Source organism: Martes martes (genome assembly GCF_963455335.1).
Source record: "Martes martes genome assembly, chromosome: 11".
Classification (NCBI taxonomy): domain Eukaryota; kingdom Metazoa; phylum Chordata; class Mammalia; order Carnivora; family Mustelidae; genus Martes; species Martes martes.
The window spans coordinates 89148708-89174908 of NC_137899.1; the positions used below are offsets into that span (position 1 = coordinate 89148708).

Sequence of the window (26201 nt, forward strand, 5' to 3'; positions counted from 1 at the left end):
TATCTGAACAATAAACACGTTATTCAAGGATTTGGGGGCTAGTGTTCTTTAAAACACACTGGAAACAACTGATGACATGGCCATTTCTGCCCATCCACTTGCCAGTCAGCGCTGAAAGTGATTGTAGGCAGACAACCCAACTTTGCCAGAATAGCTGTTAAAGATTCTGTCTCATCATTCTATGAAGCTGGTTTTCCCCACTGCGTAGCAGCCTGTGGAAGAGAAATAGACTGCTTCCCTGCCGCGCACACTTAAGCTCAACCTATAGATTTGTATTCATGAAAAGATTACCAGTCACCTAGTCTAGCCCCTATATTCAACTTGAGAGGAATTTGGAGCTAGTATAGTAAAGCTTTGCGACTTACCTAGGATTTAGAAGTAGAAGCAGAGCCTACAACAGTCCAAGTCTCCCGACTCTCCAGACTCCGTCTCAGATGATACCTGATCACAAGTTTTCTACCTCAAAGACTTGGAACTTCTAAGAACCAGCAGGTGTGGTACAAACAACTACATAAATAGTCTTTATAATCAAATAAACGAAAGATAGCCTTTACAATAAATGCTTTTTGCTCTTTTCCAACAGAGTGTCTTTGCGGTTTGCTCACCTGCTGTGTATTCCCTCGTCATGTTTAGGGTGTTTTAGCTGAACAACCATGTTGTGTCATGGGCGCTGGGGAGCGTCCCTCCTCTGTTCCCTGCAAATGAGTGGAGTGACTCACTGTCAAAATCTGCACTACAGAAGCCCTGTGTAGGTTATATTCTGAATGTTTATTTGTTTGTTTTTTAATGTCAAAAGAAGTGCAATAAATCTAGGCAGGGTTAATAAAAGCCATTAAATGTGTGAATGGAAGGTAAGTTATAAGACGGCCTTGCTTTTCTCATAAATGTGTCCCAGAAATGCATGAAAGTCAAGCAAAAATGGACACATACATTGTATAATAGTCCGTGGCCATCTTTAGGTCATGTTCACGGTCGTTTGCCAAACTGCCTGTTTTCTGAAGCTTTTCTGGAACAGGGCACCCAATAGCATCATAACAGTATAGTTTCATACTTGTGAACAGATTATAGTTCATATGTCTGGTTCATTTATTAGTTAGTTGTTTGGAACTCAGAATGCATTTTCTCATAGAAATAATCTTATTTGGTACAAACCTCTGCAAAACAGTGTTACCCACCATCTATCTCTAGTGTCTTACTGTAGCTTTCTCAAATTTAACTAAAATTTGTGTCTGGAAATGGATTTAGAGTCTGCTTGAGATTCTGGGAGCACATCTCTTCCTACTGAAACCTGGCAGCAGGGTCAGAAGTTCATAGGCCCTGCTGGGACTTGGTAAATAAAAGGGACCTTAGAGATCATCCAGTCCAACCTTCTTATTTTAGAGAATAAGGACATTACCTTCAATGTGCCCTACTTGTGGTTACCAAAGACCAGGGCCGAGGTTTCGTACTTGAGAGAGGTAGCTGGTGAGGGGCAGAGTTTCCAGGGGTCACTGATGTGAGGAGCATATATATAACGTGACCTGGGCGTGATGGCAGTTCTGGGAAGGCAAGTCTGCGCATGGCGGGGAGGATGCAGGGTCCTTTTTGGTAGGCCCATCAGGATGGTTCTCCCCTTTTAGCCTCTCTCTTTGTGACCTACTCCGTCGTCTTCCCCTTCCTAGTTGCCAAGGCGTATTGGGTGAACTCCCTCTCTTTGGACAAGATGGCGCTCACCTTTCCCTTTTGCATTGGCCCTACCAGTGCCTCAGCACAGATGCTCCCTTCTTCAAGGAGGCCACGTCTGGAGGGGAGAGATGAGGGGCAGAGCAAGCTGTCTTTGGTGCTTGCGGAGCCTGCAGTGGTGCCCAGAGATGGACAAGGAAGGATGTTTCCAGCAGTGGGTAAGGAAGAGGAGTCGTCAGGCGTCCTAGATCAGGGGTGTGGGTGATGAGGCTGCCTGAGTGTAGAGCCGAACTTGGGCATCAGCGTTGGGGGAGCCGTTGTGAAGTGGGGACAGGGGAGAGAAAACAAGGGCTGACTCATGGCTAAGCTGGGGGATCTGTGTGCGTGTTCGTTAGTACCAGAGTCTCTACACTTGTGGATATTGTTTGCCCAATGGAGATAGTCCCAGTTGGTTGACTGAGTTGACGGATCTGGAGAACATTCGTATACATTCCTGTGTGAGGGCATTCACCACAATGATACAGTGTTTTGTTTGTATTTAACAAATATTTATTTAGCTTCTATTATGCATCAAGCAAAGAAACAAATGAAGTCCCTGCTCTTAAGGAGTTTATATTCTAATGGGAGATTCAGATGATAAACAAATTAAAATACCTCAGGATGGTAAATACTTGAAGAAAAATAAAGCAGGGTGAGAAGGAGGCAGATAAGTTGCTGTTTTATATAAGGTGTTCGGAGAAAGTGTTCAGCCATGAGATACCTAGGAAAGAAGCCTTCTAGGCAGAGGAAAGAGTTTTTATGTTTTTATTTAATTTCCACTTAACATACAGAGTAATATTAGTTTCAGGTGTATAAATACAGTGATTCAACACTTCCGTACAAACCCCAGTGCTCATCCCAACAAGTGCACTTCTTAATCCCCATCCTCCCACCCTAAGGCCTTTTTAGATGGTGCTAAGCATTTGGGATTTTACCCTGGGCGAGGTGGGAAACTATTGGAGACTTTTGAGAAGAGGAATGTCGTAATCTGATTTAACTTTGTAAAGGATTGCTTTAGCTGCCATATGATAAATGTACCATTAGGGGGCAAAAGTAGTAGCAAAGAATAAAAAGCCACTACAATAATTTAGGTTAGAAATGACGACCTGAACGAGGTTGGCAGCAGTGTAGGTGAGAGGGGGTCCCACTCTGGATGTCCTGGGAAGACTGGGAAGACTGGCCAATGGGTTGAATAGGAGTGTGAGAAGAAGAGGAGTGAAGCAGATCTCAAAGGTTTTTGACCCAAGCAGCAAGAAGAATGAAGGTGGGATTTCCAAAGAGGGTGAAGATTGCAGGAAGAGCTAGTAGGGGGGTAAGATCCTGAGTTCAGTTTTAGAGATGGAAATTTGAGATGCCTGTTAGATTAGCCAAGTCCGTATGTTGAGTGGTTAGTCGAATACAAGACTCTACAGTTTGGAAGTGAGAACTAAACCAGCGTTATGAAGTTTTTCATAACTTCATTGTCCGATATGATAGCCACTAGCCACGTGGCTGTTAAGCACTTCAGTTGTGGCTAGTGCAACTGAGGGGCTGATTTCTTATTTGTCTTAATTTTAATGAATTTAAATTAAAAATGGGAGAGTCACATGTGGTTAGAGCTATGGTACTGGTCCACATGGAAGACCATAGATACACATTTTTTTAAAAAGATTTTATTTACTTATTTGACAGAGAGAGACACAGCGAGAAGGAACACAAGCAGGGGAGGAGTGTGAGAGGGAGAAGCAGGCTTCCTGCTGAGCAGGGAGCCTGATGTGGGGCTCCATCCCAGAACCCTGGGATCATGACCTGAGCCAAAGGCAGACGCCCAACAACTGAGCCACCCACACACCCCACAGATATAAATTTGAAAGTCCCCAACATTCCAGGGCTGTGAAAGACCCTGAGACAGGATACAGTCCACTTGGGTGGGAGCACAGGTAAAGAAAAGACTTCCAAGGCCTGGGACCTCCATCGTGTAGGTTGGGAAGAGGCAGAGCTCCTGACAGAGCCTGTTCAAAAAGGAACAGACAATGAGGAAGCAAAAGACCAAAAGAAGGTGGTTTTTAGGCAACCAAGAGAAGAAGGTGTCTTAAGGAAAGGGGACAGCTCTGTCAGATGCTGCTAGGCTCTCCATCACCCTCATTACACAGCGAATCACTTAAGGGCTTGCCTCTTGAAGGACGGCTGTCCTCCAGCCCAGCAAATAGTTGTTGCTTTATACGTGTTTGCAAAGTGAAGAATGTTGAACAAACAAATGGATCAATCAGCTTTTACAAACTCATTTTCAGGAAATATGCTCCCTTATGTAATGTCAGTGCACTGAAATTTTACACCTCCCTTCTGGAAATCCCACACTGGGCTTATTCCTACTACTCACCAGGACCTGCCTCCATAACCCCCTGACTAGTCCTCACAGGACGTGATTTTGGAGAAGCTGGTCTGGAAACCGTCTCAGCACCCTTTATCTTGGGAGGCAAAGTGAAAGAACCAGTTATCTGCCTGGGCCTGGCCTCCCTCTTCCTTACTCTGTCTTTCAGGTGTTGATTCCTTAAAGGAACCCCTTTTAAAGAGAATCCCCGGTAGGAAATTTGGAAACTCTATGCTTGGCCTTTTGGCGCAGGCTTTAGGATCAAATGAAGAAGTTACTAGGGATGGCTGGGAAGAAGCAAGTAATTTTACCCCAAATCCCTGAAACACTGGTGTGAGTTATTAAGTTGGTTATGATGATACCTAAATCTAATTTTTTTTTTTCCTTTTCCCAGATTCCCTGTTCATTCTTCTGGACTCTGTGCTGATGTCAACTTGGTCTCTTCTGCCTATTCTCTTGTGTATTTTTTTTCCTTGTTCTTTTCTTCCTTTATTCCCATCTCAAAAAGTTCCATTCATTGTTCCTTTGTGTGCCCGAACTCAGATCGTTACTTGGTCCACCCACACTCATTGTTGTCTTGTCTTGCTGTTCCCTCATATGCTTTCATTTGGAATCTCTCCCTCGCCCCCAGACTTCTGACTTCGTTCTGGGCACCTGGCTCTGCCTTAGCTTCCGTTCTGTATTTGATACACAGCTTCTGATTGTCTCTGATTAGCTTAGAGAGGAATCTCAAAAACAAAGACACAGCATCCACGCCTTTCTCCTTGCCCCCTTTTATATGTTGATTATAGTTTCTATGGTTCTCCTCTTAAGTATGATTTCAAATAATCACCATGATACTTTGTTAATACTCATTTTCCTTGTTCTTTATTTCTGTATTGTACCACCTTAAAGTACTCAGTGAATGTTGTAATTGACACAGAAAATTCATTATCCTTCCTATTGTTAAAAATACTCAGTCATGTGGGTAGTGTTGGCACAGCACTGTATAAGGAGGAACAGATGCTAGGGTAGTATGGGGCCTGACGCTTGAGACCCACAGTGACTTTCTGTAGTGAAGCCCAAGGGCGGCAAGAAATTTGTGTCACTCTCAAGCACTACTGAGTTTATATCTGCCAAGAAAGAAATACAGACTTGTAGGTTGCCTTAAATGATTAAAAGCCACATGAAGGATGGGGAAAGAAAATCCCTTTGGATTGGTGGCTAAAAAGTCTTTTATAGTCAAAAGCCATACCAAAAGCAATGTGGGAGACCCTAGAAATCAGAGATGGAAACGGGAGTGGATTATATATAATACAAAAGACAAATGCACACACATTCCCTACCAAATGGCCTTTTAATGTAAGACACGCTGATTAAGACAAAATGCATGGCTAATTAAGGCTCGTCTTAAGAGGGCTTGGGGTTGCTGAATTCTTCACACATTGTTACACTTAGTTTATTTTGAATTCTGCTGTTATGATAATTACATTATTTTTAAGGTGTGAATTATCACAGTCCACTTACATGAAAATGACAGATTAGTAAGTGAGGTTTGTGTGTTTAACCTCGTGATTTGGTTATCTGCCATTTGTGTGCCTTGCCTAGAATGTTTGCCTTCTGATATTTCTGTGTGTTAACCCAGCTGCCTCCTTTTATTGCTGCCATATTACAATGGATGTTTTCTGCATTTTTATGAAGAGCCTATTAGCAGCATAGGCTTGATTTAAAGAATTCCTCCAGTTTATGAATACAGTTCATCTCTGTGAATGAATTTAGCACTTTAATGCTATTTATTTACTCCACACCATAAAATGTAATATAATAAATAATGGGTCCCTTGGGCTTGTGGTAAAACTCTGTGATCATCCTCTCAGCAGGAAGATGAACATAACTTGAGTGGAGAAATAATGATCAAAATTCACCACGCTCACTGGGATGCCATTTATATACCTGAATCTAATAAAGGCAGAATTACAATGCTTAACATTATGCTTAGTACCAGCATCTGAATGTAATGAGGCTGGGGGAAGGAAAAGACTCAATCATATTAGCAACATTTTGGAAGATTCTATCAATATCAACTCCAAATTAGCAATTTGGAATAAGGAAGTGTTCTTAAAACTACACAACACATGATTTCTTGTGATAAATACATGTTAGGTTAGTATTTTCGGCCATCTTCATCCATGGAAAATTCTTGGATTTTCGGCGGCAGGGGAAGGTGGTAGGTGGGCAGAGGAGAACACTGTTTCATAATTCCTTCATTATCAGTTCATCGTTTTGGAGCTTTTCAAGATGACCCTAACTGTCAGCTATCCATAAGTGAAACATCTGCAGTGAAGTGAATAAATGAAATAGCTCACTGTGGGCATTGGTCAGTAGGGCCATTCTGTTTCATGGCTGAAATCCAGAAGGAGTTAACATTCATGAATGCTTAGAACTCTGTGTGTATAAATGTGTACCTGATTATATTGAGATTATCTGGGTTATCTTTGTATTATCTTTGCTTTTATCTCCCTTCATTAGACATTTCTTCCTTGAAATAAAAGGTCACAGACTTAACAGGAGCTTGACTGATAACATAAATGAGTGACTTTGGCATAAATGGAGACTTAGCCAAACTGGAGGGGCCAGCCTCTGTCGGTTCCTGCTAATCACTGTCATTTAGAAGATAATCCCAGTTGTGCCAGATTGTCTAAATTTGAAAAACAAGCAGAAAGTCAGATGCCTTTAATCATTGTGTAAAATCCTTATGCATTCAATTGTCACCTAATTTTTAAAAATTAAAGAGCATGGACTCCTGTCACGTATGTCAGCTCTCTGGTTTGGGTTCATAGGTTGCCTGTGATAGTTATGCTCTACATTATAAGTTCATGAAAATACTTATACAGTAAAGGCTGTCATTGTCCTGTTAGCTTGAGGCATTTACTACGAGCTCCAGTGTGCCTCCATTTTGAGTCTCCTTGTCCACACGTAGTTGCCACATGATGCATTGCTAGGGCTTTTCTTTGAAATTAATTCACTCAAAACATCTGTAAAGGAAGAGTGCTGAATGAAGTTAGGTATTGCAAAGTAGAGGTGTACATACCTCAAAAAACACAAAGTACTTAATGTTTCTTTTATATTGCATTTTCAGTCTTTAAAATCAAGATAATTAAATTTTATTGCTTATTTATTTAGAAATAGATACATGGTAGAAGGATACACTGAGGTTTCCCTTTATGGAAACAGAGTCATCGACAGATGATTTGGTGATTGTGTTTTGCTACCAGCAAATGATACACAGAGTCATCACCAAATGGAGGCATCAACTATAAGCATAACATTTTTAAAAACCAGGTATCAAATGATTTTCTCATTTCACTCAAAGGCATTTGATAAAGTCATAATTTTATTGTTTATCATATGATACTCAGGAGAACTCAGGTTGATCTGTCCATACAACCCAGTTGTTCTCTAGACAGAATTTCTTTAGTAGCAACTAGACCAGTAGATGTATGTATGTAATAGTGACTAATCTCTGAAGACTTCTTGTCTCATAGTTCTATCTAAGAATGTGTGATATCACCTTAGAAAAGCCCAGGTTATTCATATAACAGAAATACTCTCTAGACTGTGTGTGAAGCTGTGGTTCTTGATCGGGGAAGAATTAGCGTTATACTGAAAGATTTGGAGGGCTGATTTGCTCGTTACCCACTTTTGGTGTAGGCAAACCATTCTACTTGGCAGACTCTGTGATTTAGAGCAGACTATATTCCTGATGACCGTGTAAAATGAATAGGCCTAGATTGTATTTCCAGATAATGGAGGGCGGAACAGTGTAAAGTAACCCTCAGATGAGAGGCTTCAGAAGGGACAGTTTCAATTTGGTGAGCTGGGAGTTCGGTAGTACTTGTTTCTTGGTTGGACATCTTCAATTATTAGATTGAGCTAAAATCTGCCTTCCTGTAATTTTTACTTTTAATTTCTTCAGCTTCTAAATTCACATAGCACTTTTTGGGTGTCTTCTCTGGCAGGGGATCGTTTCTGCCTTGTGTATTATCTGTACTTGTATTGTGAATAAAGAATGGCTCATCTCAGGGTACCTGGGGGGTGCAGTCGGTTAAGCATTTGACTCTTGGTTTCCGCTTCGGTCGTGATCCCAGGGTGTTGAGATGGAGCCCCTTGTCGGGCTCCCCGCTCAGCACAGAGTCTGCTGAGAGTCCCCCTCCCTCTTCCTCTCCCTCCCCTCCTGCTTGTGTGCTCTCTCTCTCTCTTTCATAAATAAAGAAATCTTTAAAAAAAAAAGAAAAAAAAAAAGAATAGCTCGTCTCCATTTGGGAAGGTTGCCTACCCTTTGATGGAGACCATGAGGCAGCCACATTAGCTGATGGAACTCAGTCAGGCGGGGAGTTACAAGATCCGTGGGGGTGAGAGTTGCAGTCATTTACTCATTCAGACAATATGTACTGAGTATCCGTTACATACCATGCACTGTTCCAGATCCTCGACAGTGCACATACCCTAACTTGATGCCTTAAATTCCCTTCAACTGTATACTCTGCGAGAGCAGGATTTTTGTCTGATTACCTTTGTATATCGCACCTCATCTAGCACAGCATGGTACACTGAGAATGTGTTCAAGTTTTATTTTTTAAATGAGTAAAACACTGAGTGTGCCTATTTTGGAAAGCACTATAGAGTAAATCTAATCCCTTTATGACAGCCATTAAATAAATTAGTCACATTTTCCTTATGTGCAGACTTAAGTGACCTTAGTTTCTTAACAGTTGTTTTTTCTGAGTAGTTTGATTGCCTTTCTTTGGTTCTAGTAAAGTATTGCCCTTGTCATGTGTCTGGCCCAGGAGGGAATACAGGATTCAAGATGGTGTCTGAGTATATAAAGTAGAAAGGAGAGTGCTGTATTTTCTGGGATTTGTGAATTCCCCATAAGGCATTTTATTAACCACCACCCTCTCCTTTTTCCCCCAAGGCAGTCTTTTCTATTTTTCACCAAGTAAATATATTAATTAATAGGATACGGTATGTCTCTGTAAGAGCCAACTTTGTATACTCTGGAACCATACTCCTGATAATTTTCATTAATGAAAAGACCTTTTATTTCCAGTAGGAGTTACTTATCGTGTGCATTACAGAATGCTCTTCAAAAAGTCATATACAACTATCATTTTGGGGATACACATACATACAGTAAGTAAGTATACACACGTGTCTGTGTGTATAATCGAGAGAGAGAGAAAGAGAGAGAGAAGTGGGGGGAGAAAAAATTAAAATAAATTGATGACTCTCCAAGGCTCTACATTCTTGCCTCCCTTATTCTGACATACTCGTTTATACCGATTTTATCTGTGTGATCCTTGTAGAATATTATTGTTTTATTTGACCTTCCTATTTCCTGTGCATGAAACAAAACTAACTGGCTTGGTAACTCTTAGTGTTTCTCTTGTCTCTCATTTTTAAGTTCTAGAAAAAAGAAGTAAAATATTCTTGTTGACATCTTTGTTATGGTTAAAATGTGTTGTTATTTCCTAGGAACTAATGACAAATCCTCTTGTCTTTACAATTGCACAAACCTTCTACCAAATCCATGGGTCAAACGACCCCATCCAGGTGATTTACTGTGCTTGATTTGATCCATGATTTCATCTTTAGACACTTCCATCTTTGTCAGGGCCATACTGATCTCCCCACAAGGGATATAGAGCCGAATTTCTCATATGTCAAATGCACTCCATGCATTTTAAGAAAAAGAAAAAGTTTAACCATAATAAAATTCCAAAGCTTCAATTTGGAATTCTAGGTTTGTGTTTTAAAGTTTGCTTTTCTGTTTTTTTGTTTTGTTGTGTTTTGTTTGTTTTTTTTTTCCTTTGGCTTTTGCTTTCTTTCTACATTTCCAGCTTCCTTTATTCTTTAATTTAGCAAATATTTTTAAAATGCTCATTATGGGGGCACCTGGGTGGCTCAGTGGGTTAAGCCTCTGCCTTCGGCTCAGGTCATGGTCTCAGGTTCTGGGATCGAGCCCCGCATCGGGCTCTCTGCTCAGCCGGGAGCCTGCTTCCTCCTCTCTCTCTGCCTGCCTCTCTGCCTGCTTGTGATCTCTGTCTGTCAAATAAATAAATAAAATATTTTTTTAAAAAATGCTCACTATGTGCGAAGAACTGTATTCAGCACCTTGACAGTTAAAAAGGTAAATGAAAGCTCCTTTCCTTTTTCCGCAACCCAAAAAGCAATCCCTCTTAAATCCTTTCCTTTCTGCTAAATAGCATCAGAATATAATGCTCTGGTGTGTTGTTGTTGTTAGTGTTCACTAAAAGACTGTATACATTTTAAGTGTCCTTCAGTGGTCCGCAGGTATGTTTTACAGAGCCTGCATCACTTAGTCAATTAGAATGCTTATTTCAGGTCCCGTGATGTGCTCAACAGTATACTGGACTTAAAATGCATCACTATAAATGTATTCTTAAACTTTCATTGACCGTTTTCAATAAGGCTCTATTTTCTCCAGGTTCAGAATGATGTTTTAAAAAAGGGTGAATTTTATGGTATGGAAATTGTGTTAAATATATTTTAGTAAAGCTTTTATATTTGTGCATGTGTATGTATATATAGGCAGATATGTGTACGTGTGTGCATATGTATGTGCACATACACACGATCTTTTCTAAATAATATTGCTGTGTGTTATAAATACAAAAAGCTTTTTTGATTAGATTTAATCGCATGTATAACGAAATTTGCAGGGCCATTTTGCAACACCATAGATGGACTGCTTTATTCCATAGACTAATTCTAGTTCTAAAACATAGGAAAATTTTCATTAACTAATTGAAACACTCATTTGGATAAGAACTTCAGCAAGGTTCAGTAATTCTCAATTTCCCACTTTGCTTGCAAAACACAATGTAAGTACAGAATTACGCTCTTCACAGCTTATTACACTGTGTGTTCACTCAAAGGGAAATAATTTAATGCAATTTACTCCCAACTGTTTCCCTCATGCTGACCCCTTTATTAAAGTAACTGATTTCTCAAGGTTATGTTTATTTTGAAACTTTTATTTATTTATTTTGGGGGGGAGGTCATAAATTGAATCACACACCTGGTGTCCCTCTCCTTTTGTTTTTTCCCCCTTCTGAATTTCTACATTGTGTCACCACCCAAGCTCTTGAAGGCTCCTACCCTCTTTCTTCCTGCCTGGTTGAGTTCCGTTACTTCTTTCAAAACTTAGGTATTTTATTTTTGTATTTCTCTTGTTATTCTTTAATTGTTCAAACTGATCTCAGGACTTCTCTTTAGTTCAGGCTCATCACATACTAATCATTTAGGCCCTTACCCTGGAGTGTTTTTGTCAACACTCCCCAAGTTGGAAAAGCACGACGTATTTTCACCTGTTATCCCATAAGTCTAATGCTTCTCCTCCATAAATTGCTCATTTGGAGAGAAATCAACACAAAGGCACCATTTCAAAAACCAGAGGAAATTTTATTTTCCGGGTTTTACAAAGGCCTTTTTAAAAAAAAAAAAAAAAAAAACCTTCTGCTACCTTTGTTCCAAATCAGGCTTTTTAACTTACCTTCTCTCAAAGCATTTTTATTAAAATGTTGTCTTTAATTTCTCCTTCTCATAAGGGATGGTGATCAGTTATCCCTCTGTCCTTGCTCTGAGGGATCTGAGATGTCTTCTCACTGGGGATGTCCGCCACAGAGCCACTCAGAGCAGAACCTTGCACCTGACAAGTGAGGAGCTCCTACTGAAACTGCTCTAACATGCCCAGGAACTGGCCCTGGGGAGTTTAGTTTTGTTCTGGTTTGTTTTAGCTTTGCTTCAATCCCAGCTTCTCCCCACGGAATGGTGGAGACATTATAGGAATGACAATGCTTTATAATTGGTCAACATTGCCAGTCATTATTTGTGGTAGGGCTTTTTTTTCTTCTAGATTTTGCATTTTCTCAGTGCACAGCATTCTGGAGGACATTGGAACTAAAAGATTACTCAGAAATGGCCAGAGGTGATGATGTATACAGGACAACATTAGTTTGCTAATTTGCATGTGATCTAAGCGTGGAAGAAAATAGAAATGCAAGTTTAGAGTGGTTAACAGATCACAATATCTCATTGTTAAGTAGTGGGTGTTTAAAAAAAAAAATAGGTGAGAATCCTTTGTGGTTCTTACTGATTTTATTTAATGAATTTATTTCTTCCTTCTAAGGAATCACCTTTACTCCTCAGCAATCCCTTTGAATTAGAGGCTAAAAATCTTTGTTTTACATCTGGGGAACAAGTAGATATTCCTTCTTCCTCCTCAGACAAGAGGGTGATTGATGGTTTTGATATCAAAGTCTTAACTGAAATAAATTTTGTCTCAATTTGAGAGAAAACGGTGATAAAACAGGCCGCCCTGCCCAGCCAAATCAGGCTGAGGGGACTTTTTTTTCTTTTTTCTTCTTTCTTTTTGGTCTTCCTCCATTTACTTGTACCCTGGACTGAAAATTTCCTATTTTCTCCTAAAGTTGATTTAACAACATGGCAAACGTTTAAAATATCTGAAATAAAGAACATAGTACATTCTACTGAACTAGGAGCCTAGTGGTTTATATATGCTGGGTCTAATGCATTCCTCACCTTACATAAATCTCAGAAAAGCTGTAGGAAAGAAACACATTCCCCTGACACGACAGGATGTAAAATGGATATAAACCAATTACTTTTTGCAGTTCTTAGAGCAGTCTCAGGAATACTGACCCCTCTGACTTCATTTTCAGGCAAGAACCCTCCACCCCCACCTTGCAAGGAAAAATAATTGAGCTGAATTCCGAGCAAGAAGCAGATCAAGGTTCTCAAAGAATAATTTTGCTGGGACCTATGAAGCAAATCACCTCTCAAACATGCCAAAAGTAGTTGTTTAAACACATTTAAGACTCTAATCACAGTGGTCTTTGATGAACTTTTCCCACTTTAAATACATCAAAGTAAGTAAAGAGAGTAGAGAAGGCCATTAGAAAATCATTATAATAACACCAACATTGATCTACTTCTCTCTTCTTTGGAACCTGCCCTCCCCTTGTTTTAAGCTATTCAGGTGGGCTTTATATAGTGAAGTAATCAAACTCTCCAGGCCATCAAAAAAGAAATTTAAGTGATAGGGAAAAAAAAACCAAAACACTTCTTAAAGATTTCAAGGGAACTGATGTGTGCTGTGAGTACCCAGTTTTGGGCTGTGACTTTCAAGTTGAACCTTTTCCATGGTAAATAGCCTCCTGCTTATGCCTGTGTGTTTTGGCTTAAAAAAAATCAATCTCTGAGAAAATGGGCTTCCATCTTCCTTTCAGCCCCGTCTCCTTTGATGATTGATGTTAATTCAGTAAGCTGCTGACCCAAGAAAAAAGAATTGTTTGTGCTGTTGTTTTGAATAAATAAACTTACAAAGAATCAATGGCTGTAGCTTAGAGAAATTAGATGGTAGAGAGCATAAAGTCTCTTTCTGTCGTGTTTCTCATGTAAATAAAGCAGGTAAAGGGCATTTCGGTGCCTGATATCTTTTTGAATGAAGGAGGCTTGCTTCGAAGGGGAATTGTTTTTAATTTAAAAAGAAGTGTTCTCTCTGTATCTGTAGTGAGAAAAGTCCGGATTTACACAAAACAGGACACCTACTTATTCCTACAAACAATTCCAAACTGGCAGTAGGGAAGCAGTCCCTGGGCCTTGCATTTAGTATTATTTGTTTTTTTGGACCTCCGTCTTCCCACTGCAGTACCAAGAAACATTTCGGAAGGACTTTTGGAATGTTCTTATTTTGTTTTAAAATGGAAAGGCAATGTGGTCTGCCAGACCAAAATAGTTAACCCAGGCAATTTTTCTGATCCCACTGGCCGCATATTGACTGACGTACTGAGTGCTTTTGCTTTGCTCCATCACCATTTCCTTGACCTAAACCATACCACCAAGTGCGGTCATGGAGGGAAGGTGACATCACCTATAAAGACTATTCTTCAGGCAAAAAGGTGATTCACTGGGTTCCTGGCCATGAGACTTAACACTGGGTGTTATAGGCTCTTCAAGACATTTGAAAATTGAAAGACAGCCTTGCTTTCTCTTCCCTTTTGGTACCACTTAATCCAGCAATGGCGAATAAAGATGGCGCTTCACTTCTTATATTACCTAATTCACAGCTGCAACCAAACCAGCACACGTTTATGTTAAAAACATATGCAGAGTTAGAACTTAACATTGCCTGTGCCAATTTCAGCTTTACAAATCGTAAACAACCTCAAAAACCAAGAAATAGTGGGAGGGCTAAGTAGGTTATGGTATTTTCAGGTGGTGTACCATTATATGGCCATGAATTCAGTTTCATACTCTGTAAAATGGTGGTAATAATACCCACCTCATAGGCCTGAGAGGAAGACTAAATGAACTCATATTTGTGAAACACTTAGAACAGTGACTGGCATTAAACGTCCTAGGGCTATTTGCTGTTTTTTTAGCAGTATGTTAAAATTTTGTGCATGGAGAGCTTTTGCTAATAAAGAGAAGTATGTATGTTTCAAGTGAATATGAAATCATAGACACGCTGTGATCTTAACGATGTCAAATACTACTAGGAGGTAATATAACAAATAAGGAACATAGTTATCCCTGGGTATTTTTTCCTCTCTAGTTTTTAATCTTTTCTGTATTTTTAATGTTTTCATCAGATGAGCATGTGTTCTAGGCTGTGAAAAAAAATGTGATTTGAAAAAGTGTCAGTAACTCCAGCCTAGTTTCTAAGAATGCATTTTGGTGAAAAGAAATGACCTGATACATCCAAGTATGGTAGGGCAAATTCAGATATAAATAAGAAGAGTAAATATCCACCAGTTTAGTCCAAATGTAGGTATACAATATAATGTATTTCTATCTAGTTTCAAGTCCTGACCCTACCAGTTGTTAGATAGTTGGTCATAGGCAAACTTCTTGAAACTCTAGAAGTCTCATCTGTAAAAGAGAAATAAGGTCATTTTTTTCTGTTTATCTGACAATGTGCTTGAAAGGATTACATGAAGAAATGTATGTGGAAGTACTTTATAAGTATTATCTAAAAGCATACAAAATATTCCATCTAGGCTTTCTCTTTTTAGAATTTAAATGTTATGGAGTTTCAGTTATAAAATATGGTATTAACTAAAGATAATTACTGAAATATTTAACAAGGAATGAATGAAGTATGATTCAACAGAAAATAGATTTATCTCAAACTGTATTTTAGACTTAAGCCTAAACTATAGTTCCCACTGGGATTGAGACATCAATGAAGAACTGATTAGGTAGTCCAGAGTCCAGTTTATTTTGTGGGAAAAGAGCCAAATAGACATTCTGAGATCATTAAACAATACTCTTGATTTAGAAGGGGAGTGACAATGATGTGCGTACACAGTTCAAGCATCAAATACTTGATTGTCTCCTAGTGTTCCTTATTTTCTATTATTCAGATTTTGTCTTCAGTAGGGCGAGTTGATGCCAGTGAATGTGCATACCTATTTATGCCCGCATTGCTGTTTGGACAGTGAAATCTTCCAGTGCTGGTGTTGAGTGACAAAATTAGCAATGCCACATGGGTTGACGATTGTAGCATGAACCTGGGATTCTGCTTTAGACTTTAATTATAGTGAGCCGTGTCCATCATTTTCAGTCTATTTATTCATTAAATAAAGGATTCTTAAGGCAAAGGAAATGATATATGTAAAAATGGCTTTTGGAAACATCTAAATTATAGAACCAGGATATTTGTATAGTCTCAAAGTATCTCCCCCAAAGTATTTATTAATTACTATGGAGGCTTAACATAAGTCCACAGATGTCTTGATGCTCCTCCCTCCTGGAGGCAAAACCCAATTCCTCTGCTGGACATTGTAACAAACCCCTGGAAAGGGAAAAAGGGTAACAGTGGAGAAGCCTGATAGACACCACCTTGCATGTGATCAAAGTTTACATCACTAGTAATAAGACCTATTGATATCATGTATCCCCTGATGTGATAAGATGAGAAAGGCACTTCACCTCTGTGGTATTCTTCACAAAAATCCATAACCACAGTCTAAATCCTGAGAAAACATCAAAGGAACAAAATAACTGGTGAGTACTCTTCAGAAGTTTTGAAATGATGAAAGCCAAAGACTGAGGAATTGTCATAGATTCGAGGAGACTAAGACGTGACATCTAAATTTAATGTGGCATCAAAGATTAGGCCCTGAAACAGAAAAAGGACATTAGTGGAAAAATGGGGAAATCAGAATATAGACTGTAGTAGAGTTAACAGTATTGTACCAGTGTTGACTTAGTTTATTAATGACACCATGGCTAAGTAAGGGGAGGTGGGTGAAGGGTATGCAGAACTCTCTACTGTCCTTGCAACTCTCCTGTGGGTGTACAATTTTTTCAAGATACAATGTTTAAAAAAAAAAATTTAGTACTTGGGAAGAACCATATAGGTGTATAACTTTATTCAAAAGAAATAGTATGCTATGTACTATATCCGGTTGTATTTAATGGAGAGAACCTATATAATCTGTGTAATTAAAAATTTGATTGATCTAATGAAATTTTGCTATCCTGTGAAATTTTGACTTAATATCTCTTGTTACCATTTTAGAACAATTCTGTTACACATTTTCATTGGGCTGTTTTTTCTCCTGGCAGATCAGCTCTTACTTTGCCTTTAGTTGATTATTTCATTTGAAAATATGCACACACAGGGGTGCCTGGAAAGTGTAGTCAGTTGAGCATCCGACTGTCGGTTTTGACCAAGGTAATGATCTCAGGGTCCTGAGATGGAGTCCTATGTCAGGTTCCATGCTCAGCACAGAGTCGGCTTAAAATTCTCTCCCTCTCTCTCTCTCTGCCCCTCCTCCCCATTCTGTCTCTCTTTTTCTCAAATAATAAATTAACCTTAAGAAAATAAAAGTTTTTTAAAAATATATGCACATGTAGCAAATACCTTTTCATTTACTATGGAAGAAGAATGTTACATCCAAATGGCTGAAATATGGTATCTCATGAGAAAATTTAAAAATTTACAAGTTGGGTAAATGTAAAGAAGTCAGGAAAACAAGTAAGTCTGTTTAGCATGATAACAGCCACACTGTTAGACTAGTTAATTATGGAACGTTACAAATCTAGCATGGTTTTCAACACTTGACATATATTAATTGGTTTAATCTTTACAATGAAAACTTATAACCCATGAAATAGTTGTGGCTTTATTCTCATTTTAAGATGAGGCACTTGAGACATAGAGAGATGAGGCCCAAATTTTAAGAAACCACGAACCACCCATTTTGCCCCATTTCTGAGAACTTATTTACCAGGTTCATACCATAACATTGACTAAAGAAACACTCAGGTAGCCACACATGGCTTTTTGGAAGAGGAGCAGAACCTGAGCAATATCTTGGGCCACCTTTCTCACGCACACAGTATAATTTCATTGCCTGCTAGTTCTGTACCAGATGTTAAGTGGTGTTTACCATCAGACCCTTTTACCACCTCATAGGGGCTGAGGCTCTCAGTCAGAATGACTCACAAACTACACCTGCTGGGTCCCAGAGCACATTACATTCTCAAGCACCAGCATGCACTTTTGAAGGAAAGGAGTTGGTCACACATGGCCAAGGGATGTATGGATTTCCCTTCTGTGCCAACCACCATGAAATGCTTTTCTTTAAACAAGTTGGTGTCCTGATCTTTCAGAGACTTTGTACTTCTGTGAAAGGGGGGACTAGTGGGAGGACCTGATTGAAAGATTGCCCTTCCCACCATCATTTTCTGAGCACCGTGACTCTCGAATGTCATCTCTCCTCTCCTTTCACTCCTCTCTCTCCTTGTGGGGCCTCGCTTCTCCTTCCCTGTGTGTTGATATTACATGGCTCATTCCAGCTGACACATTTTGTTAGTGTTATCAGACACATTAGAAGGAGTAAAATCACTATGAGTGTTGTTTCTCATTCTTTCAGGTCAATAGGCTTACTTTCAAAGATGGCGCTCCTTGGTTGCTCCGCTGGGGGCGTAATTGATCAGTCTCCAGTCTGCAGCTTATCCCACATCTGACTTGTTAATTTAACTCACAGTGTGCCGATTTCATATGCAGTGTTGCCTCATGTCTCAGGGGCTCAGGGTCTAACATATATATTAAACTGTCAAAAGGCTGGCAATACAAGAATGAATGGTTTATAATTTGCTCATCTGAGCCATTATAGCTAATATCTGTAGCTTTTGAGTCGAACAAAAACACATGGTGATAATTATTCTTTCCCTGATCACTAAATATTGTAGAAGGTTAGAATAATTTGCCGTAGAATCCTGATTTGAAAGCCCTGCCTCTCATACAGCTTTATGGTCTCTGCACCACACACTGTCTCTGTTACCAAGTTTTGGGAGCACTCATGAGATTTTAGGCATTCTTGAATCAAGAAAAGCAGTCTTGCCAGTTTTGTTAAAATAACCGTCACTTTTATGACACATCACTCATATGGGGGAAAAAAACAGGTGATATATATTAACACCAAAATATGAAAAGCTAGTGAATATCTTACCTATACATCTACATATCCAGAATATAAGGATATAAAATAAAATCCCTAGAAAACAGAAATCCGACCCACCTTTTTAAAAATTATTATTAAAATGTGTTCCCAGGTTACTTTATATGCATTTAGCAAGCTGTCCTGGATCATTTTAGAAAGTCACAAAATTACATTTGCTATTTTAAAAATGTATTATTCTGCCAGTATTACACATGCGGTTTATCCAATTAGCTGAGACACCTATGCTTTAACTAACTTGGACTAACAGATGCTGCTTAGCACACAGAGGACAAACCTGTGTGAGTCTGCTCATAGCTCAGAAAAGATGCTTCTAGATGTCATATCATTCTTCTGCCTTTGTCAGGACTGCATGTAAACTATGACACAGTGTTTTACAAATGAAAGATAAAGCATTAATCCTTCATGATAATTTACTGAATTAAAATTAATTAATTTCAAATGTACTTAAAATGCCAGAAAATTTTATTCTTTGGGTTTTAATGCAGTCTTGTAACTTTGCAAAAGATGAAAAATTATGGTTTAACTATACTAGTAGACTTAAAGAAAGAAAGAATTTTAGTACAAAATTACCATATTAATATTTTATTTTCAACTTAAAGAATTGGTAATTTGAGCAATACCAAATTACCTCACCTTTTTAATGATCAGGTTTGATGAAGTAGGAACGATTTTGCATGATACAAGACATGTGTGGGTCCTAGGTTAAAGGAAATGGGGAAGAAAAAAATATTAGAAATGACCACATAAAAATAAAAAGAAGGGACTTTGATTTCTGGCAAGGTTGAGAGCCAAAATGTCTGGAAAATTTCCCAGTACAAAGCAGTTAGAAATACAGGCTGTAATGTAATAAACTTCCTTTTAAATGTATTGCTGACCTTGTTAGTAAGAGGTCTCCTGGGGATGAAAATAAAGAGAAAACTAAAAACCAGAGCAGTAAGCTGATGCTGATACCACAGCTGCTTGGGGGCATTTGTCAGTCCCAGTAAGCAAGAGGTTTGAGTTTTAACAGCTGCATCACTACTGGAGACAGGACCTTGGGCCTGTTCAAGAGAGGATTTTAGAATTAAAACCACCCTATGAAGCATAGACTTTTTGAAGGATTGTAACTTTACTAAAATAGTAGAAAAGAAAAAAAAAAAAGAAAAGAAACCACTTATCAGCATAGAGAGATGACAAGGAAATTTGTCCTGGCAAAGCCAACAACTCTTCTCTAAAAGAATATGCCATAAATTTAGGCCTTGGTTCTTCCCATGGATAAAACTGCCTAATACATGAGTTCACAACCTGAAATTACAGAAATACACAGGGGATATGTAACCATGAACTAGAATCAGGCAGAAACAAAACACAGTTGAATTTGTTCTCAGTAATTTTAGAAATGGGATTACTAGTTACAGATTATAAAAATGGGTATGTTTCAAACATTTAAAAAATATAATCTGCATCAAAAACATAAAAGAATAAGGGATGCCTGGGTGGCTCAGTCAGTTAGGCCGCTGCCTTCAGCTCAGGTCATGATCCCAGGGTCCTGGGATCAAGTCCCGCATCGGGCTCCTTGCTCAGCAGGGAGCCTGCTTCTCTCTCCACCTCTGCCTGCCACTCTACCTGCTTGTGCGTGCTTGCTCGCTCTCTCTCTCTGACTAATTAATTAATTGAAATAAATTAAAAAATAAGATGCTGTCAAGAAAAAAAAAGGTTTAGACAGTCTTGATAAAGAGTCAAGGAGAGGAAGAAGTAAAATAGATACAGAACCTTACGGCTGAGATCTGGGAATTGTTTATGAATGGGATATGTTGTTTGATAATGAACAAGGTAGAATTAGAACTTTTATATCATTAATAATACCACTGAAAAATCTGTATATTCTTAAAAATCTTCTGCTCTTCTGAATATCTATAATGACAAATACCATGCTCCGTTTTGATGAAGATGAAGGGTTTTTTTTTTTTTTTCCATTTCTTAAACACCTGTCAGTTGCTGTAATTTGTCAACCACAAATGAAGTCCTTGTAAGGGTATATGGGGTGGGGAGGAGAGACCAGAGAAACACAAGGGGGAAATGAAGTAGTTTCTGATTATTGAATTGTTAAGAATGGTGGTTATGAGGCCATTACAGCCATTTTTATTCTTCTCTCTTATGGCAATTTGGTCAAATGAAGAAAAATGGGTTATGGAGATAACAGCTTACTTGGAGATTTAACTTGATTTTCAAATTCCTTGGCAAAACTTTTGGTCACTCTTTTAGTTGGATCTTTTCTTTGCAGATAGAGACTCATTCAGATGATTGCAAGTGTTACGTATTCAGATGGTTGCACATAGAGACTCATTCAGATTATTGAAAGTGCAAGATTATCACAAGTATGTGATGTACTTGGGAGTTATGAAGAAATACAAGAGAATCACAGGAATGGTAGTAAACATTACAAAGCTGAGCAGGAGAAAATAATGTGAATGATAAATGGTCCACAAATACTCACCTTCCAGCAAATGACTCCGCTAAGTTTCATGCGTGCTTTGCCCACCTTACAGTTTTATGTCCTCATGGTTTGGGTTCTTTTAAAAATTGGACTTACACATCATGATGTTTCATTTGCTTTTTTCTTTACCTCATTTTAATTTTTGGCTTTCTAGGACTAAGAATATGATCTTGGCTTCTAGCCAGCCTTTTAGTTGGCTGCCATTGGGTAGGACGCCTACCCTCGGTCTATTTAGCTACAGCTTGGTAGGAGCTACAGTCATGCTGTAGAACAAGGTCTCTGGGCTGACCCCATCAACAGGGACCATATGTGGAGTAGGTGGGGCAGTGATGGCAGCAATTACTTGGTCTTCTCTTAGCCCAGCTATGTCCAGTCAACAGAGTATGATTTCCGTCTAACCAACTAGCACAAACGGAGACTTGATAGGGCTACCACCGTTTTGATAAATCTGTAGGCAAAGAATTGGTACTAAGTATAATATTTGGTACTAAGTTAAGGGCATTAAGTTTAATGTTTGGCTTTCTCTGGTATCCTTATTGTTTCATGTATTTTGATTCTAAATTTCTGTGATGATAGTTACCCCTGTCTAGTGCCTCTTAACACCTTTATTCCCCACCTAATGACGTGATTATTAATACAAGTACTAACTTTTCTCCGAGCTAGTTAAATTCTTCAGGCTGGCCTTAAAGTAAATTCAAAACGGTTGTTCATTATTTTAGCTTGCCTGGTTATTAATCAGTTGCCAGGAAATGTGACTTAAAAAAAAAAAAAAAACTATTGGATAAGGATAGTTATTTAATATAAATTTTTGTATTAAATCTTAACAATCTAGTGTATGAATCTAGGAAGCTGTGTGTGTGTACAGACATATGTAAAATTTATTTTTAAAAGTAGGCTTAGAGGACAGATTTGCCTTGAAGCACTTGTAAAATAGTTGGTCTAGAGTAGAACTACTTAGCATCACTTTACATGCCATTGAACTCAGAGTTAGAATCATGATGGGGACACCCCATAATGCAAATAGAAATGTCCTGAGGTCATTGTGTAATTTTATAGGGAACTTCACCAAAGCCAAGAAGAAGGTAGTAAATTTTATTAGCATTATTAACTCTGAAAGAGCTGGGCTTTTTGGGAAGCCAGCTGCAAATAGAATTCTGTGTGTAGGTACACAGTATATAGAATAGGCATTATACAGTGTATATATCTACATGCATTTTTCCTTTGATCAACACAGCCTTTAGTTAACTAGAACGAAGTCTTCCACAAGATGAAAATATGTCATGAAAAAAGTGGCAGCAATAAAACAATACCTTGCAGCTTTCCACTTGGAGTCCCTGTGGATTAGAGATTTTACTTTACATTTGAAATGACACTATCGTGATGATTATTGCTCCTTTGGGATGGATAAGAAAAGAAATGGCGCCCAATTTTATTAGTCATTAGTATTCTCTGTTATAAGTGGTATGGGAAGCTCTGGAACTAGAAGAACATGGCCTGAATATATTTTTTTAAACAAGTAAATTATCTTTCAGTATTAGTAAAAATGTCATTTGTCTGCCTTAGAAAAATAAAACCTTCAAACGTAATTTAGCTTGTCTGTCATTTTTAACATTTCAGAAGACATAGCCCCCTGCTCCCAGGCCCGTTTCTCTTTGTCAAGAGATGGTTCATTGGTTCCTGGGTGAAAGTTTTGACATTTATATTACACTCTGAGTACTTGAGAAACCAAAGGATGCCAGTTCTTTTGGAATTAAATAATGGTCTCTCCGCTACCAGGCAGACATTTGCAATAATCTGTGTACAGGCTGAAATTGTTGAAATGCCCTCTTTCATTACATATTTTTGTCATAATACTCTTCATTATTGCTCTTGTTATTTTGCTGTTTATTACTATCTGTCTTTATAATTTCTTCCATTTTCAGTCCAGTCCTTCTCATCTCCACATTTATTACTGTAGGTCAGATAGTTAAGAAATCTAGTCATGAAACTGTTTTGCTCTCCAAGTAAAACAGCCCACACTTTCAGCCGTATCTTTGTAAGTAATTCTCAGAGTGGAGTGAGTGTTCGTGACCATGCTGAAAGTCCTTCTCCTGGCCATTTTAAGCTTCCTTCTTGAGTGTTCACTCAGCTCCTCTCCCATCTCTTGACTCTAGCACAGTAAGGTCAGGGACGCTGAGCAGTCCTGTGCCCCAGTCTTCACACACCAGTCCAGTCTGGAGAGCTGTGAAGTAATAAAGACTTTTACTCCCAATGTTCTTGAAAAGGAAAAAAAAAAATCACTTTTTAAAATTCATCTCATAGCAAAACTTTATTAAAGATCCTTCCTCTCTCTCTCTCTCTCTCTCTTTTTTTTCCTTGTCATGACCACAGTATTTGTCTTCCCTCTGTCAAACCCGGAGCCAACCACTTTCCCCAGGCTGCGTAGGGAGATACAGGAAAAGGAACGTACAGGGCAGATAATACATGGGAGGAAGACCTGTGGGAGGTGAACATGGCTCTGGCACATGGCGAAGAGTTTGAAAAAGGCCTCCATCAGGCAAAAGAGCCCCATGGCCCCTGGGAGGGCAAAGCCCAGAACGGTCTAGGAGAAGAACCATTGCTTCAGAGAGGGGTTGCTGGCATCACCAGTGATGAGGCTCCCAAACTTAGCCCCAGACCCAGCCCCAGAGCCAGCTATCCCAAACCGTGGCAGCCCCAGCCCTGATGAACTTGGCTGTGGTGTTGATGTCCCTTGAAATGGCACTGGTTTGGAAGCTCTGTCTAGGGATGAGTGAGGTCAGGGGGCATGGAGCTGCCCAGCTGCTGAGGCTCTGATCAGCCAGTGTCTCTGGTGGTTTTAGCACCACTGCAGACCGTGGTGGGCTCAAACAGCTCAGTGGTGCTCCTGACCAAGAAAGTGGTGGAAATGAACTTCGCACAGGCGGACATTGTCAGGGGTTGAGGGTCTGTAGCCGGAGAGCTATTCCCAGTGCAGAGAAGACAGAGAGGGGTGTGCGGAGGGTGGGGGGAATATGAGGGAAGAGCAAAGGAAGCTATAAAGATCCTCTTTTCTTGAAGGGTTTTCCAGCAGCAACTTATCATCCTTCTCTTCTTAGAAATCTGTATTTCTTAATAATACTGTCAGTGAATCAAATTTGTTAAGCATTTGTCACGTGTCAGGTGACATGCTAACCACTTCACATCACTATTTTTACTTTGCACAAGCAATCCTGTGTGGTGTGCCCTGTTGAGATCTTTGTTGTTTTGGAGGGGGAAATTGAAGTTCAGAGACTTGAAGTAACATAGCCCTCATCACATGCTTAGGAAGCTGCAGAGCCATGGCTCAGACCCGAGCAGTCTGATACCAAAGCTTGCTGTCTTCACAGTCATGTGCAGTGAAATCAGTAAAAATGTGTGTAATGCTGTCTCTGTCCAGACAGCCATGCTGAACTCAGTCTCAGTAAAAGAGAAAAGCTATGAAAAATGGTTTGTTTGTTGTTTTTTGGTTTTGTTTTGTTTTGTTTTGTTTTTTTGTATTAGAAGAAGGGAGAAGCAGGTTAGGAAAGTACAGGTAGGGTCTCAGGGAAGGCTTTAGAGAAGAGATCATTGCTGACCAAGTTTCAGTGGGTGTGGCCAGATCGCATAGGATTGTTCAAGGCTGAAAAGAAAAGGTTTAAGTGGTTCTCACAGGGTGACCACTGCCCCAGTACCATTTCATCCCCTGGGAAGTTGTTAGAAATGCAAACTCTCAGTCCCACCCAGATCTGTGGAATCAGAAACACTGATGGTCAGGCCCTCCAGTGTGCATTTTTGCAAATCCTTACAGGTGAACCACTGTAAATGCTCAGAAGGTGAGAATACATGGCTTATTTCAAGAATTTGAATATTAGGGGCTCTTGTGTGGCTCAGTCAGTTAAGTGTCTACCTTCTGCTCAGGTCATAATCCCAGAGTCCTGGGATCAAGCCCCACATCAGGCTTCTTGGTCAACAGGGTGTCTGCTTCTCCCACTACCCACCTCCAGCTCATGTTCTCTCTTGCTCTCTCTCTCTTTCAAATAAATAAATAAATAAATAATTTTTAAAAATAAGAATATGAATAGTATTTTCACGTCTCTCCTTGCAACTAGAAGGAATGGAGTTGTGTCTTTATCACACCTAGCTTGCCTGTCTATGGTTCAACAGTATTGGGGAGAGAAACTGTTGACGATATATTCTCTTTTTATTTATTTTTAGACAAGAAAGTAGACTTTGTGGATAGCAAGAGTCAACATTTTACCCTCAAGGGTTGAACCTCTTTCCAATATCGTTTAATGGCAGGTCCGAACCAACCCATTAACAGTTTAAGTCTTCGTTGACAGTAGTTAAACTGATAGTGACAGGGGCACCTGGGTGGCTCAGTGGGTTAAGCCTCTGCCTTCGGCTCAGGTCATGATCTCAGGGTCCTGGGATTGAGTCCCACATCGGGCTCTCTGCTTGGCAGGGAGCCTGCTTCCTCCTCTCTCTCTGCCTGCCTCTCTGCCGACTTGTGATCTCTGTCAAATAAATAAATAAAATCTTAAAACAAAAAACAAAAAAAAACTGATAGTGACAGCAACTTTTTAGTCATCAGTATCAGTGATGTTCATTAAGTGTCTCCACATTTTATAAGTTTGATGTGCAGTTCTAGAAGCATCTCTATTACGCTTATCTGAACAGCTAGGTTTGTGTGCATCAAATTCTGTTATAATAAAAGCCAAAGGACTGTCCAGTTTCCTTTGTTATACTGAAATGTGACAGTAGTAAGGACAGCTGAAATAATGTTTTCTTATGTGAAGATTAACATGTAAACCCGGTTGGTGTATTTTCCACATTTTGGAGGTTATTTGTACTATTTCTCAAGTCATTAAAAAGCAAAATATAGTACTGACCACGGAACATTTAAAGTATGACATTGTAAATGTAAAACAAATTGATAGTCTCCCTTAAATTTTGATCTTTTTTTTTCTTCATAATCTCTTGGGTTTTCATTATTGTTGTAGTTGACACCGAAGTGACGTAACGTACTGAGTTCTTAAAATTAACTACTTTTGTACAGCACATTAATCCTCCTCTCCTTTTTACTGCGTTTCTATTATATTTATCACAATTTTATTTT

At 39.2% G+C, this 26201-nt stretch overlaps 1 protein-coding gene and 1 pseudogene across 2 annotated transcripts in view; one reads left to right on the forward strand and one right to left on the reverse strand.

The window, feature by feature from the left end:
* EXOC4 (exocyst complex component 4) overlaps positions 1 to 26201 on the forward strand; it is a 721703-nt gene that overhangs the window by 359183 nt on the left and 336319 nt on the right. The window lies entirely within an intron of this gene.
* Positions 16215 to 24016, reverse strand: LOC308352108 (ATP synthase F(0) complex subunit C2, mitochondrial-like; annotated as a pseudogene). Its single transcript has 2 exons — positions 23538 to 24016; positions 16215 to 16259 (listed from the first exon to the last, which is right to left on the reverse strand). The product of its transcript is annotated as an ATP synthase F(0) complex subunit C2, mitochondrial-like (transcript).